We start from the raw sequence: 5,950 nt of genomic DNA, 5'->3' as shown, positions 1-5,950 counted from the left end.
TCCACACCCACACCCACCCACCCGCCCCCACTCACTGTCTTTGTCCACTTGGTTGCGTGCCATAATGCAACATGGACCACGGACACAAACACATAAAAATGCATGCATATATATATAGATACATACAGAGATGAACACCAATGCCACACACTTGCAGACAGAAACACACACACACACACACACACATAGTCAGTCTTTGAGTGTTTTAGTTGAAGCTGACCCAACAGCTTACAGTTTCGCATTCAGAGAACACTTCACATATTCACCAGGAAGATTCACTAACGGCCTGTCACAGTATTTTCCGATGAAAACCATATTTTTCAGTTTCTAGTTGAGTGTGTTGCAGTCGAGACAGAGAGGTGAAGAGAGACGGGACGTTTGCTATGGAACTTCTTATTGAATTAAAACTGTAATTGGTGACTTCATGGTCATACTGTAACATGATGTGACTGTGAGTCACACTGGTCTGAGTCCCCTTTGATCAGCTGGCTCTGACCCCCTCCTGCACACACACTGCCCAAAAACAGTTTGTGCATAAAATGTTTAACAGCGTTATAACCTTACATAATAAAAGAAGGAAGAAAAAGTATTACTTAATTAAGTTCTACATCAATTGAAGCTATTCCCATGTTCCCTTTGTGGACTGGCATTCAACTCGTACCCTTTACGACTGTTGGTAATGTGCCATTCAGCAAGCAAACAGCTTGCTCAACATGCTGATAATGAGCATATGATACAAAGTCAGGGATCACTGTCAACACAAAATGTACAAGGCGAGGATATGACATTACAAGCCTGGTATTTCTGTGTAACATTAGCCTGCAGACAGATTAGTACTGTGCATAGTGTCATGGCCATAATATTATGTTTTCACACAGTCTTTATCAGCGCCTGATCTGGGCTGAGCTGGGTGGGACTCTTCAAGTATGGGAGTTTACCAGGAAGTGTGGGCAGGGCCTGCCACAGGTGAAGATAGAGGGATACACAAGTATGTGGAAAAGTGTTTTCAATCGTTTCTTCTCCTCCCATCTCTCCCCCTCGACCCACTGTGTATAAGTATATATATTCCTGCCCCAGCTTGCTTGGGTCCGCAGCATGTGTGCAGCTGGGTGGGTCCATGTGTTCAAACGCACGATGATACACAAAGCCTGATTGCAGTGTTTACGCTGGGCCTACTCTAATGTGTGGCTGCTGGAGGAGGGCCTCATCACGTTGGTGTAATGTGGTATAATTTAAAAACAAAAACATAGAAAGGGAGGCCACTTAGTGTGGGTGGCATGGGCGAGAGCTGACTTGCAAAGCAAGTTTCACTCCAACAGCAAATATAGCAATGTATACATTTCCCTTATCTAATCTTTCATACTTTGTGAAAGTCTTTGTGTTATGGTAGTGTGTATTTTGATTACCTGTTATGTGAAGAACAATGAACCACCATTACTACCAGGTTAAAGCAGGCAGATTTCAAAAGCTAGTTGTTGGAAATGCTCAGCTCTTTGCTGAAGAGATGAAGTTTGAATTTGGAGGGGATAGTTGCCATAGTACCAAAACAAATGAAAACTGATGGTGATATATATGAAAAGTTTCTTTCAAAAATGCAATGTCTTCATTTTAGAAAAAGTTCATATTCATATCTCTTAAATATCTTGGCTCTAAATCTGTCAATGTGTCCAAGGAAATAAATCACCTGCTGTTCTTTAAAAAGTAAAATCACTTCAATTTCTCCAATTTGTAAGAGTGTGTTCCTTCTTTTCTTTCATTTGCAACAAAGCCCATCACATGCTCAAACTGTTTACAACATTCCCATTTAATGAAACATCTTAAATATAGAGAGAGATGCTCTCTAATAAGGGGAATTAGCCATGTTAGCTCTGCATTGACTGTGTATTGGTGAAGACATCTTTGAAGACCGTTATGATTTACAAGCGGAGTTGCTCTGACATTCCTCGGGGCGAGGCCCAACACCATCCATCAGCAAGTCATGTAATGGTTTTCTGTTGGCCCACGCAACACAAAGGGCTAAAACAGCTACAAACTGGTAAAACGTCCCACTGAGACAGAGGGGAAATTGTATGGGTGTATCAGCTAAGAAAATACATATGTAACCCCCTAGCATTATAGAGGTGGGGGGAGTTCTTCACAAAGCCCCCTCACTGAGATGAAGGGCAGTTATGAGAGAGTTTTGAGAGAGATACCATATAAGTCAACAGTGATCCCGGTCTCTACTTCCATTATAAAAGAACAAAGGTCCAATTTGGAAATACTAGAGAGTAGAGAATTCATTTTTGGACTTCAAAGTCAGCGTCAATACACCATTTTATTGAAACATAAAGCATGAATAGACCTGTCATTTGCTTACTGCAGTGTGAGGAACAGTGCTTAATTTGTGCCGGATCCTGCCGGAACAGGATCCGGCATCTCGTGGTTTTGGACTACCTGCATTCTGGAACTTATTTGTGTGGACCCGGCACCTCTGGTGGCATGAGAGTTTTTGTTTTTTTTGTTTTTTTTAATAATCCCAATAGTTGACACTTCCTTTCCCCTCCCTTCCAAAAACCTAACTGGCTCATTTCCATATGAAGACAGGTGATTACCCTATTAGAAAGTGGCAACTAGCGCACAGTAATCATGTCACGTGAGTGAGCTGCTCTGCAGAGTGTGTTATGGTAAACTTCAGGCATCGTCATGGCTAAAAGACAGTTGAATTTGCTGTCCATATGTTCGCTGTGTGGACTATTTTTGGAAAATTAGACAAGGTAAGCATGTTTTGTTTTTTTTGTAAACGCAGTTATATCTTTAGTCCACTTCTTGAAGGACAGGTTTGTAAAAATGCAATAATCAAATATTGTTATAGGTCAGCAGTAGTCGGAGCTCTAAGGTCATATAGTCAGTCATTCAGTAATGTTAAGGCTGTTGGTCTACAGTAAGCTGTATGGCTACACTGAGCACCACCGTGCCTCCAATGTGCTTGTTGTCTTGATATGTTCCGGAACCTTTTCCCTCCAGACCGACTCGCGGGAACACCGACCCCTTGGTGTTCCGGGACCTCATCATTTACAAATTAAGCACTGGTGAGGAATTCATCATGGTTGCTGTGACAATCTAATGAGCTGTGGTGAAAGTCGGGTGAATCTAGTCAGAACGCCCCACCTGGCTGAGTCACTGAATTCACTGGGAATTGGCTTTTTTTTGGAAGTCGGTGTTTGAATTTCACACTCTGTGACCGATAATATCTGTCATCTGTTCATGACAAAGGAGCGCAGACAATTGGTGTCAAGTGGTGGCATTGTCATGAAACCAAAATGTGCCACTTTGGCACTGCTACAATAGGACACTCAACATTGATAATGGTGCACACAGGCGGTGTTAAATATCACATTTGACCTTTGAAGTGTCTACTATGAAGTTTGTGTGCACTTTTAGCAGCTTTCTGGTAGGGCTGAACAATTAATCGAAATTTTATCAAAATCGCAATATGGCCTACAGCAATTTTCAAATCGCAGGAGGTGCAATATTTGTTAAAGGTGAAATGTGTGTGTCTGCAGAGATGTCCTGGCCTACACATCATATTCTACAGACTTAAGAAAACATCTTTGTTTGGTACAGATCCCCGCAAAAATCACACCATAATCATTTTAATACGTTTTTCAATGAAAATCTGTAATGATGTAAAAATTATCATTCCCTCTAATATCGCAAATCATATCGCAATTGCAATATCAGTCAAAATAACCGCAATTAAGATATCTTTTCAAAATCGTTCAGCCCTACTTTCTGGTCCCAGGCTGGGTTCACAAGGCATCCTGCATTCATCCTGTGTTCACCCGCTTTCACGCTTTCCCAAGTATTAAAACTTGGACGTTGGCATCGAAAAAAACGCCGCCCTCATCCTCAAAAAACATAACCCGAAATGTGCTCAAGCTATTAGGCTCTTAACACCTTCCAAAGTAAGCAAGAGTTGCACGTTGGCGCGGCGAGAGGAGAACAATAAAAGAGAAACACAATGGCGCGGGCCAAACAGCAGGCACTCACGAAAGGGAAATAAAGCTGACGTGACTCACTCCCCATCACGGCTGGGAGAAAAAAAAAAGAAAAAAAAAAGAATTCGAACATCTCCAAATCTAAGCCTCAAATCTGGATCTGCGCTTCCCGTCCTGACCGCGGATGACTCATAAAGGGTCATTATATGTGGGGTTCTGTGTCGGCTCTCTGCACCAGAATTGCAGACGTTGGCACTGGCCGCCACTGCCTTATAAAACCGACCGAAATGACTCTGCGAGCTGAGCGGAGCTGGAAACAAACACACACACACACACACACACACACACACACACACACAAAAGCGCTCCTCCATGTTACTGGCATCGCCCCCCGTTTTTTTGTGTTTGTTTTTTGACACTCTTTTCTCTGTGTTTCTCCCTGGGTGGTAGCGGGGAACAGCGGGCCAAGAGTCCAGAGTTAACACCAAAGATCCTTTGTCCGGAGCTTGGTTTACTGCAGAGAGGAAAACTGCAGGGCTTTATAGGCCTGTGTGAGAAGCAGGTATGATGGCAAAGGATCGGAATGCGGCAAGCTGGGCAGATGGAGGGAGAGAGAGAGAGCGAAGGTCAGCAGGGGCGGAAGGGAGTGGCCGCGGGAGGGTGGGGTGGGGGGGGCGTGGAGATAGAGAGGGAGTGGAGAGGAGGAGCGATAGGTGAGCGGTGGGACGGGCAGGAGGAGGCGTTGAGGTGGGGAATTGTCGGGGGGGAAAAAACGGGTATAGAAATTGGGAAACGCTGATGCTTTTCCCATTGTTTTACATGCATTTTTGAAAATATATACAATGGGGTTTTTTGCTTTTGGGGGTCAGGAAACTCGGTCTCGGCACATTAAAGACCGTGCAAACTTCAAATTCAAGAAAATGTGTGTTAGCACGACAGCAGCGACAGATTATCGGGCCGGCAGTGGAGGCGCTGTGAAGCCGCGAGCCCCGAAGCGTACAAGCGGAAAGAAAAGCCGCAAGGAGAGAGAGAAAGGAAAGAGGGGACGAACGCCCTCATAAACACACAAATTCTCTCTCTCTCTCTCTCTCTCTCTCTCTCTCTCTCTCGTGCAAACAGCGAGGCATGGATTACGGGATAAGCAGTGGGAGTGGAATGAAGTGAAAGTGCAATAAAAAGAGAGAGAGAGGAAGAGAGAGAGAGAGAGAGAGAAACAAGAGCTTCAGTGTGGAGGAGGAGGAGGAGGAGGATTTATGGGTTCCAGTGAAGAATGTGAGGTGTCCAATTCCTCACTTGTGTTTCTGTCCACAACCCGTGATCCTCCTCTCGCAGGCTGGCTGAATGGGAGGTATTCTACCTGAGCAGACATGCCATATGACCTGTGGCCTTTAAGGTCACGTCTTTGACCTCAAAGTCAAACCTGGCCCTAGATGAAGCAATGGAAAAATAAGTCACATGATCTATCAGAAATTCTCCTCTGTGGTTAATCATTTTTGGACAGCTGTGTTTGCTGGTAAAGGTCTCTGCTACTGGACTGCACTCACACCCCTGCTGGCCCAGAATGGAAACTTTGTATTATTAGGTGAATAATAGGGACGGGACGATATATTCAATATATCCCAATACAAAAATGTGATACGTATCGTGGGGCAGAAAAATAAATCGCGAGTAATCACAAATGAGACCCTTGACCATCACAATTCCACAAGTTCTCCATCCAAATTATATTATTTGCACTTTTATTTACATTCTAGCAGCCAATGCCATCGCTAGAAAGATTTGTGGCTCAGAAATAAACAGAATTCTGCACAGTCAGACTTTGTTGTCATTAAACCTTTATTTATTACATTGTGGTTTTGTGGTTGTATTGAATCATGGACCACATATCGCATATTGAATCGTATTGTAAGATAAGTATCATACCCTCCCTAGAATATACATATAGTCAGTCAGGTAGGCATTGGGATAATGTG

This window comes from Centroberyx affinis, unplaced genomic scaffold (assembly GCF_046629955.1).
Source record: "Centroberyx affinis isolate AG114_WGS23_722 - 3 ecotype Tasmania unplaced genomic scaffold, CSIRO-AGI_Caff_v1 ptg004721l_1, whole genome shotgun sequence".
Taxonomy (NCBI): domain Eukaryota; kingdom Metazoa; phylum Chordata; class Actinopteri; order Beryciformes; family Berycidae; genus Centroberyx; species Centroberyx affinis.
Note: the sequence above shows the minus strand (reverse complement) of the source record.